The following is a 13,884-nucleotide window of genomic DNA, read 5'->3' as shown; positions in this document are numbered from 1 at the left end:
AACTGTTTGCTCTGCGAGAGGGTTCAAAGGTGGTGCAGGGTCTGTAAAATTCTAGCCAGAATACTTTTTGCATGTTATAGAGGATTAAACTATTGATGTAATGTTATAAGCAACTACATTATATATTGAAGCACTCTGTGATGACAGAGCTGAAATCCACCATCAGGGGCTGCAGTCCAGTCTATGTGCCAGGATGCGCCCACCCAAGACCTGGCCAAAATTTGTAAGGTCACGAGGTTCTGTTATTTGCATGTCAATAGTGGGAGCCTGCCCCGTGGAGAAGCTGGATAATGCAGTAGGTCAGGACCTTCCCTGGAACGGTTTGATGCGATTGAAGGCCAATAAATCCCCAGGGCCTGATAGTCTGCATCCCAGAGTACTTAAGGAAGTGGCCCTAGAAATAGTGGACACATTGGTGATCATTTTCCAACATTCTATAGACTCTGGATCAGTTCCTATGGATTTGAGGGTAGCTAATGTAACTCCACTTTTAAAAAAAGGAGCGAGAGAGAAAACAGGGAATTATAGATTGGTTAGCTTGACATCGACAGTGGGGAAAATGTTGGAATCAATTATTAAAGATATAATAGCAGCGCATTTGGAAAGCAGTGGCAGGATCAGTCCAAGTCAGCATGGATTTATGAAGGGGAAATCATGCTTGACAAACCTTCTAGAATTTTTTGAGGATGTAACTAGTAGAATGGACAAGGGAGAACCAGTGGATGTGATGTATTTGGACTTTCAAAAGGCTTTTGACACGGTCTCACACAAGACACTAGTGTGTAAAATTAAAGCACATGGTATTGGGGGTAATGTATTGTCGTGGATAGAGAACTGGTTGGCAGACAGGAAGCAAAGAGTAGGAATAAACAGGTCCTTTTCAGAATGGCAGGCAGTGACTCGTGGGGTACCACAAGGTTCAGTGCTGGGCCCCTGCTATTTACAATATACATTAATGATTTGGACGAAGGAATTGAACGTAATATCTCCAAGTTTGCAGATGACACTAAGCTGGGTGGCAGTGTGAGCTGTGAGGAGGATGCTAAGAGACTGCAGGGTGACTTAGACAGGTTAGGTGAGTGGGCAAATGCATGGTAGATGCAGTATAATGTAGATAAATGTGAGATTATCCACTTTGTTGGCAAAAACAGAGAAACGGAATATTATCTGAATGGTGACAGATTAGGAAAAGGGGAGATGCAACGAGACCTGGGTGTCATGGTACATCAGTCATTAAAAGTTGGCATGCAGGTACAGCAGCGGTGAAGAAAGCAAATGACGTGTTGGCCTTCATAACGAGAGGATTTGAGTATAGGAGCAGGAAGGTCTTACTACAGTTGTACAGGGCTTTGGTGAGGCCATACTTTGAATATTGTTTACAGTTTTGGTCTCCTAATCAGAGGAAGGACATTCTTGCTATTGAGGGAGTGCAGCGAAGATTCACCAGACTGATTCCCGGGATGGCAGGATTGACATATGAGAAAGATTGGATCGACTAGGCTTATATTTACTGGAATTTAGAAGAATGAGAGGGGATCTCAAAGAAACATATAAAATTCTGACAGGATTGGACAGGTTAGATGCAGGAAGAATGTTCCCGATGTTGGGGAAGTCTAGAACCAGGGGTCACAGTCTAAGGATAAGGGGTAAGCCATTTAGGACCGAGATGAGGAGAAACTTCTTCACCTAGAGAGTGGTGAACCTGTGGAATTCTCTACCACAGAAAGTTGTTGAGGCCAGTTCGTTGGATATATTCAAAAGGGAGTTAGATGTGGCCCTTACGGCTAAAGGGATCAAGGGGTATGGAGAGAAAGCAGGAATAGGGTACTGAAGTTGCATGATCATCAATGATCATATTGAATGGTGGTGCAGGCTCGAAGGGCCGAATGGCCTACTCCTGCACTTATTTTCTATGTTAAGGAAATGCCCCCTCAGCCCCCTGTGCAATAGAGGGGGGAACTGTAAGTATATTTTATTAAACTCTTTGAGAGTCCATGCCATGATCCGCAGCCTGAACCCCCAGGTGCAGCCCACTACTGCCAATTGGCGGCCTGGTATTCTTGGTCTCATTAGACATATCGATGTCGATGATATGCCAAGTCACTGTGAGGTAGGACTGTAGGACCTTCTGGCATCAATAGTCCCCAACTATACCATTGGCCTCATAAGGAGTGGGAAGAGTCACTACCCATATATGGCTTGCAGAATCCCTAACATATCTCCTTGCATATCCAGATCCAAGCCTACCTTCCAATCATTCTAGCAAATTCCCACTGGAAATGCATTGAAAGGGATTTTTCGTCCCAAGATTTATAAGAAAAATGGCACAGATACATGCTTTCACATTTGTGGTATATTAAGAAAACTGAAACAATAAAGTAATAAAATCAAGAACAATCTCAATTATTCATAGATGTAATTTTGTGTACCCATATTTATTTTTCACACATTTTTTTAAAAATTGCAATCACACTCTTTTTAAATAAGTCCTAAGATTGCATAGCGATACAAAAGCCACCACCTCTTTGCTGCCTCTCTCGGCTGTTCTCTCTTTCCTGCAAAGAGGGTAACATGAGACTTTTGAGTGAAAGTGATGGAGTAAGTGTTAGGAATGGATGAGCAACATCAGTTGAGAGGGACTATGAGGAAGAGGCGTAACATTGCATTCAGATGAGGGTGAGTGTCAGTGGTGGATAGTCAAGTGGGGATGTGAATAAGTGCATAGACAGTGAAGGATGTTTTTTTAAATTATTTGTTCCTGGGATGTGGGCGTCGCTGGCATGGCCAGCATTAATTGCCCATCCCTAATTGCCCTTGAGAAGGTGGTGGTGAGCCGCCTCTTTGAACCGATGCAGTCAGTGCGGTGAAGGTACTCCCACAGTGCTGTTCGGGGGGACGTTCCAGGATCTTGACCGAGTGACGAAGCATGGCGATATACTTTCAAGTCAGGATGTTGTGTAATTTGGAGGGGAACTTGCAAGTGGTGATGTTCCCATGCACCTGCTGCCCTTGTCCTTCTAGGTGGTACAGGTTGTGGGCTTAGGAGGTGCTGCCGAAGAAGCCTTGGTGAGTTACTGCAGTGCATCTTGTAGATGGTGCACACTGCAGCCACGGTATGCTGGTGGTGGAGGGAGTGAAGGTTTAAGATGGTGGATGGGGTGCCAATCAAGTGGGCTCTTTGTCCTGGATGGTGTCAAGCTTCTTGAATGTTGTTGGAGCTGCACTCCTCCAGGCAAGTGGAGAGTATTCCATTACACTCCTGACTTGTGCCTTGTAGATGGTGGAAAAGCTTTGGGGAGTCAGGAGGTGAGACACTCGCAACAGAATACCCAGCCTCTGATCCGCTCTTGTTGCCACCGTATTTATGTGACTGGTCCAGTTGAGCTTCTGGTCAATGGTGAACACCAGGATGTTGATGGGTGATTTGGTGATGGTAATGCCATTGAATGTCAAGGGGCAATGGTTAGACTCTCGCTTGTTGGAGATAGTCATTGCCTGGCACTTGTGTGGCATGAATATTACTTGCCAATTATTAGCACAAGCCTGAATGTCATCCAGGTCTTGCTGTATGCAGGCATGGACTGCTTCATTATCTGAGGAGTTATGAATGGCATTGAACACTGTGCAGTCATCAGCGAACATCCCCACTTCTGACCTTATGAAAGAGGGAAGGTCATTAATGAAGCAGCTGAAGATGGTTTGGCCTAGGACACTGCCCTGAGGAACTCCTGCAGTGATGTCCTGGGACTGGGATGATTGACCTCTGTTGTAGAGAGTAGATATATATAGACTTAGGCATTAGGCACCTGCTGGATATTTAAAACTCACATAAGCTTAAATGGACACACACATAAAATGGCTGCCCAGGCATGATGGGAAACCAGGTAGTCAAGCTGTGAACTGTTGAACGTTCACTGACCGAGCAATAACCCTGTGAGGCCCACTGTAGGAATGCCTGGGAAGGCAGAGATAAGAAGGAAGCCATCTCCTGTGAACAAGGCCATAAACCAATTAATTCCCCAGGAAGAAAGATAAGAGGGAAACCATTTGCTGTAAACCAGGCTACAAACCAATTATTTCTCCCAGATGAAAGAACTAGGGAGAGAACATATAAAGTCATCGATCAACCCAAATTGACAATGGTTCCCTGGTTACTAGGAGAATTCTATTGGATTAAAGAACCTATATGTAATCTATAATCGTTGTGATTGGCTTGTGTCCAGCCGTGATGAGCTGTGTAACTGCAGTAAGCTGTTTTGTAACTGTTGTAAAACATATAAAGGTACATGTAACTCTTTGTTCTGTGGAGAGAAACCTGGATACGGTCCTGTTTGTTTCCTCCCCGCTGAGCGTAATAAAAGCTGCTTCAGCATTGGAACCGACCCTGAGTGTTGAGTGATTCTTCTAAGAAAACACTAACGCTAACAATGGCGTAGTCGGCAGGATTTCCCGGAGTCGCTGGACGCCCTTGGAAAAAACCCGGGTGAGTATAAAAAACAAGTATAAAGGGTGCGGAAGGTGGAAGCTGGTTGATCGACATGAGGAGACGGTCTAATATCTCAAACGCCTAGCCTGAGCCTGAATTAAGAGGACTTTTGTCCCACGTGACGGCCAGGAACCAAGTAGGCGTAGGGAACACACTTAGACCGTGGGATCGTGATACCGAGAGACATCTTCCGGACCCAGTAGTGTAATTTGAAATACCCCGGGATAGAACCAAGCAGTGTACAGCGGCTAACGGAATCCAAACCTGTGAACAGGGTCGGACCAACGGGCTGAGCGGTGGTAGGTAGTCGTTAAGGATACGTAGAGCACTGCGGGAATTGCTTAAACGCGTTTTTAAGAATTGTATAAGTTTGTGTAACAGCAGAACTTGTGACCTGACAGTAGCCAAGAGACAGTTTACTACAAGTCGCGCTAGAAAGAAAGCGGACCGCTGAGAGTAGATTCCTAACGATACCAGTCCTACCCAGGAATGGCCATGAAAACAAGTAAACTCGAGTGGGGACCAGAAGGGTCGCTTACCCGCCACCTGGCGGAAAAACAAAAGAAGCTAATTGAAAAAATGATTAAAGCAGGGTGGAATCCTCAGGAATTAGTTATGTGAGGAATTATTTAGATAAAACTACGAATTCCCTGAAAGGTCATGGATCCAAAAATAGAGCCGGCCAAAACAAGAAGAGAGACTGTTGTAAATGTCTGATCGTTGAGTGAGAAGTGTCTGTGTGATTTTTGACTGCAGAATGAATTTTTGTTTTATGTTTTCATGTTCCGAAAGCCTGGTTGGAAGAGGAATGCAAGTGTCTGTTTATTTTAGAAACAGAGTGAAAGTCTTTTTTTTTTTAAACCCTTTGTAATGTTGTCCTGTATGTGGGAAGTTTTAAGACATTTAAGTTAGAAACGCAGGTGTGGATTTATTCGGATGATAAGTTACGGAGCTAGGAGAATAAACAAATAAAGAATAGGTTTGTTGAGCAAAATATTTATTTGACATGCTCACTTACTTGCCGAAAGAAAACATGCAATGATTGATTGGGTTGAAAGACATAAATTTAGTCTCGGAATGAGATAAAGAATGCTTTAAAAAAAAAAAAGAGCTTCTAAAAAAAAAGTTTTAAATAAAGATACTAGTTGATGTTTGCTGTGAAAAAGATATTGGTTTAATTAGAAGAAAAAAAAAATAATTGGAATAAGTAAAAAACACTCTACATGGATTCGAATTTTCAAAAGTTTCGATGCAGTTTGAAAAGATTTCTAAAATGGACAGTGTTTATCAAAAATGTCCCGAACAGTCTAAACAAGCAGGAGGGTTTTGAAGATAACGAGGAGAAAGAGAGAAATAAAAAAAAACAGAATTGAATTTCAGTAAACAAAATCGCTATTGTATGTGTGGTCTTGTTTTAAAACAATTAAAAAAAAAAAAAAATTCTTTGGCAAGTACTTGAATTAGAAGTTAAGAAAACATTGGAATTTACTCTAATGATTTATGCTGTTTTTAACGGATTTCTAATTTCGAAGCCAGTTTTGAAGGCACAAAGACTTTTTTTTTTCAGATGATTACGTGAAGTCACGTAATGACATCAGGTCTTCTTACAAACCTGGAAAGGAGTTAACCCTTTCCATTGACAGCCGTTTTATACTGAACATTATTAATTTGGATTTCTTAATAGAAAAAAAAAACTCAGAGGGAACTATACTAGGGATGGACCTACTCCGCGAATTAGGAACAATAGTGGATGCGCAGCGAAAACGGGTAACCTGGAAAGGTACGAAAGGGTATAAGGATAAAGTGGCCAGGAAATGGGCACTAGTAAAGAACATAGCCACATTAGGTAAAACGGATACTCTGAAGAGAGACTGGTCTAAGGACGGGATGTTGGGATTACTGTGTCAGGCTATCCCGGGAGTTTGGGCAAAAAGCAAACAGGACTGCGGACTTGTGGACATGACACCGGAGAAGGTCACGGGACCGGTACACCCTCCCCACAAGCAGTACCCTATTAAACCAGAGGCCATGCGGGCCACTGAGGGGATAATACAAGCCCTGGTAGAACAGGGCATACTACGACAGACCGTGTCAGTCACAAACTCCCCGATGTGGCCAGTTAAAAAGCCGGATGAAAGCTACCGACTAACGATAGATTACACAGCCCTGAATAAAGTTACATCCAGGGAACACCCGATTGTGGCCAGCCCAGCGACTATCTTCAACGGTCTGAATCCGGAACATAGGATTTTCACCGTCTTAGATATCGCTAACGGATTTTGGTCAATCCCGCTGGACCCGGAGTCTCAGGAGAGATTCGCATTTACATCCAGAGATAGACAATACACATGGACCCGACTCCCTCAGGGATTCCATAACAGCCCGAACATTTTCCACCGAGTCATGAGTAACGCTTTGGAATCATGTAACCTAACCCCGTATAATAGTACAATCCTTCAGTACGTGGACGACATCCTAATAGCCTCATCAAGTGACCGAGAGCATTTAGGGGCCGTAGCCATGGTCCTAAGGACTCTAGATAAGGCAGGGTTTAAAATAAATCCAAAAAAAAGGCGCAGATCGGACAAGCCACGGTTCGACATCTGGGACACGATATCAGTCAGAAAAAAAAAAAAAAAAGACTCTTCCGACAGACCGAAAGACAGCCATCGTTGATATGCCCCGACCAACTACAGTCCGGGCAGTGCGGCGGGTGATGGGTTTGTTCAACTATTGCAGGAATTTCATTCCTCAATTTGCGAACATAGCCGAACCCATTCAGCGACTAGTGAAGGGAGGAAAACCAGGAACAGAGCAGGTAGACTGGGGATCGGAGCAAGAGGAAGCCTATGGGAAATTAAAAGCCGAATTGGTGGCAGCCCCAGCGCTGAAGCTACCGGATATGACAAAGCCGTTCCATGTACATTACGATCTCGATGGAGGTTTTTATAGCGCCATCATAACCCAGGAGAAAGGGGGGGTAATGAGACCAGTAGCGTATTACTCAACACAAGAGTCCCCGGTAGTGAAGGGACTCCATCGGTGTGTGGCTGCCCTCGATTGTGCCGCTTGGGCTGCCAGGATATGCGAACCAGTCACAATGTCGGGGCAGATAATTTTACACACGAAGCACACCATAGTGGAATTGCTAAATACCGGGAGGTTAAAAACAGTGTCAGATGCGCGACGAGCTACCTGGGAGGCAGTACTATTACCCAAAGATCAGTCCATACAAATAATTAGAGATATAGGCTTTAATCCCGCGGAGGGAATAGTAACCGAAGGTGAACCCCATAGCTGCAAGACTGAGATAGACGAAGGAACAGAAGGGGGAATAGCCGACGAACCTCTGAGGGACCCCGATTTAACCCTTTACGTTGATGGGTCCCGACGATATGTCGACGGAAGATTCCGCACCGGGTGGGGCGTGGTAGATCAGGATGGTGTCACCCTCCTGCGAGGGGCACTGGAAGGAACAGTGTCCGCCCAAGTGGCGGAGTTGGTAGCGCTGACCGAAGCCCTCAAATGGGCAGAGGGGAAGCGTGTAAATGTTTATACTGACAGCCGGTATGCATTCGGGGTAGTACACGATTATATGATAGCGTGGAGTAGACGTGGATATATAACCTCGGGGGGGGGACACATTAAACACGAGAATATAGTTCGGGAGCTGGTCGAAGCCGTTAAAAGGCCTACGACGGCAGCAGTAATAAAGATCAAGGCACATCAAAAGGTAGAGACCAGGGAACAACGGGGAAACATGCTGGCAGATCAAGCAGCTAGGAGCGCGGCAGAAGAAGATGAGCCCCAGATAATTAAAGTGGCCGTGATAGGACCAGGAGAGCTAAGTGTCCGTAAGATACAGGAAGAAAGTAGCTCGGAGGAACGGTCACAATGGGAAAGCAAGGGGGCCAGCATTGGGGAGGACGGGGTATGGAGGAAGGGATTACAAGTAGTCGCCCCGTCTTCAATCCAGACCGAACTACTCCGGCTACACCATGAGCCGGACCACACTGGGCGAGACGGAATGCTGAGCCGTCTGCTCAAAGACTGGTGGTGGGCCGGGGTAGGACGAGACGTGGCCAAGCATTGCCAGCGCTGTATAGTATGTGCACAGCATAATCCAGGCAGACCCGTAAAGGTCAGAATGGCACATCAGACACGTCCCAGGGGCCCGTGGGAGAATCTACAAATTGATTTCACAGGACCCCTACCCACCAGTCGGGGAAAGAAATACTGCCTGGTTATTGTAGATCAGTTTACCAGGTGGGTTGAGGTTTTTCCCACCCGGGATTGCGGAGCATCCACGGTAGCGCAGATTATCGCATTCGACATAATCCCACGGTGGAAAGTGCCCCTTCAAATTGACTCGGACCAGGGGACGCACTTCACAGGACAGGTCATGAAGCGGGCATGCGGTCTGCTTGGAATCAGACAACGGTTCCACATCCCGTACCACCCCCAGAGCTCAGGAATGGTGGAGCGAATGAACCGTACCCTTAAGACAGCAATTGCCAAAGCTATAACAGAGACCGGGAAGGGATGGGTAGATATTTTGCCCTGCATATTAATGAGACTTAGGGCTACCCCTAACCGAACCACAGGACTGACCCCCTTTGAATTAATGACAGGAAGGGCCATGAGACTTCCTGAAGGGATCATAACAGGGGGGGAGGAAATGGGGCCTCTACGAGATCGGATTAAACAATATGTAAAACAATTAGATTCACAGCTAAAGGAACTAAGGAAAGAGGTGGTAGAGCAACAGGCCCTACGGGACTTGGAGACCCAAAACAACGGGAAGGCCGCGCATCCCTCCCACAGGTAGGCGACAAAGTATTAGTACAGGTCACTCCAGGCAGGACGGGGTTTGCCCCGAGGTGGACCGGACCGTATGACATCATTTTGACAAGCGACACGTGTGCATGTGTCGACATGAAAGGGAAAGGCCGGTGGAAGCACTGGTCACAACTAAAAAGGTATAACCCAAAAGAATAATGGCCGAACCAAGGGTGATACGCCTAGACGAGACGGAATGGTATGCTGTAAAGTACCAGGAGTGGTTAGACACCCTTTCGGAAGGGGTGTTCGGAGGAATAGCTTTAGCTTTAATGTTAATAGGAGTTTGGGTAATATTTAAGTGGGTAAAGACACGGGCGAACGCCCCACAGATTCAATTTGAAATGATTCAATTGTAACCCTGTGCTTCTGATTTTGCAGGGTGACCGGGACACTCATAGGAAAAAAAAAACTTTAACCCCTGGTGACGACCAGGCCGTCTGTTTAAAATTACAGATAATACTTACCGAGATGGGAATACGGACGACGCTACTCGTAATATGGATAGCCCTGCGACATGCACGTACCCTGGGCAACACCGACGGACAGCAGAGCACGCTGGAAATAAACAATTACATGAACTATGGAGTGTTGTTCAATTTGACGGACGGAATATGTGTTCCAGCGACTAAGGATTGGAGCAAGGACAGAACTTATTTTAATGCATGGTTACAAGTGAATCCTAATAAGGACCGGGTATGTGTACAGTGCTCCACGGGTATAAGGAGCAGCTGCATTAAACGGAGGGATGTCAAAGGGCCCGATGAATGCACTTTCGGCATAATTTGCGCGCCTCCGGGACAATCCCAGCAATAACTACTAAGGGACCAGAAAATGGGATTGTAATGTACAACGAGGGGGAACTGTTGTATGATAATGTTAAACATGAATTTGTGCCTGTTCTGATCAATATTTCAGGCATCCAGATGCCGGAATATTGTACCGAACAGTCAAGGAAGATGTACAATGTATTAAGTAAAGTTGTAATGCAGCAGGCTGCCGATGCAATGGGTGCCAGTAAGTTCCGGGGACAGGGGTTAGCACCCAGGGTGAAGAGGGAAATAGTAAATGATGTTGCTACCGTTTTCAATACAGGAACCTCCGTAGTTAACTCGATAGACATACAAGGGCTAAATGAGAGGGTAGAACAGCTTAAAGGGGTGATGAAGGGGTTATTGGAGAGGGTGGAGCAAAACCAGGAAGACCAGGCCAACCTAGGAAAGGAGGGTGTCGAAATCCAGTTGGATGGCATCTCAGTCCTGGAAGCTCACGCTAAAACCATCAATCACCTCATTGATAGAGAACAAGAAGATACAATAAAGCAAAGACAGGGGCAACTCTGTCATGCTTATGGTCTGTGGATGGTGGGACAGATCCGCCACAACCTCGACCAGATCCAACGCGGGGAAGTACCCGATTGGATAGACAGTTCACATTTAGCTCAGTTGGCGAACCAAAGGGGGACACTGGATAATTGTACTCTGAAGGGACTGACCCGAGTATACCCCGCAATTCTAGATTGCCAGATGGGTAGGACTACCGGGATAGGGATAGTCCTGTTGATCCCTATAGCAACGCCGGACTCAGGGCCGTTCCCCTTATACCAACTAGAGAATATCGGAGTAATACGGGAAAATGTCTCCATACGCTACTACCTAACCACCACTTCTGCCGTTCGTCGAAACAACATACTTACCGGGATTTCCCTAGCAGATTGCAAGCAAAGGGGGGAAATCACAGTATGCCCTCACCCGGTGGGCCGAGGGGAACTAGACGAGTGCGGGTTTAACCGAACCGACGGGTGTGTTCTAGAAATAGTGCCCGCACACATGCACTTCGCGAGGGCAGGCTACGGAGGGAGGGGAAGATACTGCATCTCTACCACAGAGCGTTCATACCAGTATAATGACCTACAGTGCCCTATACCGCAGCCCAACTTTTGCTTCACACCACTACGACCTGTCGCGATCGGGCAAGCACATTTCACCCAGGTTAGGCGCCGGAAGTCCGAAGTTATTGAAGTAACTGATCAGCTCCATGATCATTTGCAGGATTATGACGAGCCAGAGCAGGTCCCTATCCCACATCTAACCGAGGTATTACGGGAGTTAAGGCTCAGAGTGGGGCAATCCGTAAAACTCTATCACCAGATACAAACTAAAATCAAAGAACTGGAAGAAGATACCGAGGTAGACTTACAAAGTCAGAGTTGGTGGAGAAAAGTCTGGGACTGGGGAATAAATGTGAACATCCACCCATGGATCCGAATTATTTCACACACACTGGTCGGGATACAATTAATCTTAGCAATAACATGGGGCGTGATGGCCTGCCAGGTATGCAGGCGCCACAAACGGCGGAAACGGACCAATCACCGTTCCCTGGATATTAAACAAGCCTGTTTGATAAGGGGACGGGAGGAGCTGGCCTTTGTTAATTTGATCTAAGCAACCGGGACTCCTGAAACCGCGTGACTGGCCAGCACGTTGAGGCAAGGAGTACCGGGCAGTGCACAAATATCAGATAAAGGCAGTACGGTCGGTTAAAAGGGGACTAGGACTAGTCCCTTTACCGAAAGGGGGGAATTGTTGTAGAGAGTAGATATATATAGACTTAGGCATTAGGCACCTGCTGGATATTTAAAACTCACATAAGCTTAAATGGACACACACATAAAATGGCTGCCCAGGCATGATGGGAAACCAGGTAGTCAAGCTGTGAACTGTTGAACGTTCACTGACCGAGCAATAACCCTGTGAGGCCCACTGTAGGAATGCCTGGGAAGGCAGAGATAAGAAGGAAGCCATCTCCTGTGAACAAGGCCATAAACCAATTAATTCCCCAGGAAGAAAGATAAGAGGGAAACCATTTGCTGTAAACCAGGCTACAAACCAATTATTTCTCCCAGATGAAAGAACTAGGGAGAGAACATATAAAGTCATCGATCAACCCAAATTGACAATGGTTCCCTGGTTACTAGGAGAATTCTATTGGATTAAAGAACCTATATGTAATCTATAATCGTTGTGATTGGCTTGTGTCCAGCCGTGATGAGCTGTGTAACTGCAGTAAGCTGTTTTGTAACTGTTGTAAAACATATAAAGGTACATGTAACTCTTTGTTCTGTGGAGAGAAACCTGGATACGGTCCTGTTTGTTTCCTCCCCGCTGAGCGTAATAAAAGCTGCTTCAGCATTGGAACCGACCCTGAGTGTTGAGTGATTCTTCTAAGAAAACACTAACGCTAACAACCTCCAACCACCACAACCATCTTCCTTTGTGCTAGGTATGACTCCAGCCAGTGGAGAGTTTCCCCCTTATTCCCACTGACTTCAGTTTTACGAGAGCTCCTTGATGCCACACTCAGTCAAATGCTGCCTTGATGTCAAGGGCAGTCACTCTCACCTCACCTCTGGAATTCAGCTATTTTGTCCATGTTTGGGCCAAGGTTATAACGAGGTCTGGAGCAAAGTGGACCTGGCGGTATCAAAACTGAGCATCGGTGAACAGGTTATTGGTAAGTACCAATTGATAGCACTGTCGCGACACCTTCTATCACTTTGCTGATGATCGAGAGTAGACTGATGGGATGGTAATTGGCCGGATTGGATTGTTCCGCTTTTTGAAGATAAGACATACCCGGGTAGTTTTCCACATTGTCGGATAGATGCCAGTGTTGTAGCTGTACTGGAACAGCTTGGCTAGAGGCACAGCTCGTTCTGGAGCACAAGTCTTCAGCACAACTGCCGGGATATTGTTAGGGCCCATTGCCTTTGCTGTATTCAATGTGCTCAGTCATTTCTTGATATCAGTTGGAGTGAATCGAATTGGCAGAAAACTGGCTTCTGTGAGGGTGGGAACTTCAGGAGGAGGCTGATACGAATCATCCACTCGGCATTTCTGACTGAAGATGGTTGCAAATCCTTCAGCCTTGTCTTTGGCTGTGCTGGGCTCCACCATCATTGAGGATGGGGATATTCATGGAGCCTCTTCCACTTGTTAGTTGTTTAATTGTCTGCCACCATTCACGACTGGATGCAGTAGGACTTCAGAGCTTTGATCTGATCTGTTGATTGTGGGATCACTTAGCTTTGTCAATAGCATGCTGCTTCTGCTTTTTAGCATATACGTCGTCCTGTGTTACAGTTTCCCAAATTGGTACCTCATTTTTAGGTACGGCTGGAGCTGCTCCAGCTATGCTCTTCTACACATTTCATTGAACCAGGGTTGGTCCCCTGGCTTGATGGTAATGCCAGATCATAAGGTTACAGATTGTGGTGGAATACAATTCTGCTGCTGCTGATGGCTCACATCGCCTCATGGATGTCTAGTTTTGAGCTGCTTGATCTCTTCTGAATCTATCCCATTTAGTATGTTGGCAGTGCCACACAACGCTATGGGGTGAGCCCTCAGTGTCAAAACAGGACTTAGTCTCCACATGACTATGCAATTGTTACTGCTATCAATGCTGTCATGGACAGATGTATCTGTGACAGGTAGATTGGTGAGTTCAAGGTCAAGCTGGTGTTGGTTCTCTCACCACCTGTCGCAGGCCCAGTC

The sequence above is a fragment of the Pristiophorus japonicus genome, chromosome 6 (genome assembly GCF_044704955.1).
Source record: "Pristiophorus japonicus isolate sPriJap1 chromosome 6, sPriJap1.hap1, whole genome shotgun sequence".
NCBI lineage: Eukaryota > Metazoa > Chordata > Chondrichthyes > Pristiophoridae > Pristiophorus > Pristiophorus japonicus.
The sequence above is the reverse complement of the archived record's forward strand: the minus strand, read 5'-3'. Positions refer to the sequence as shown.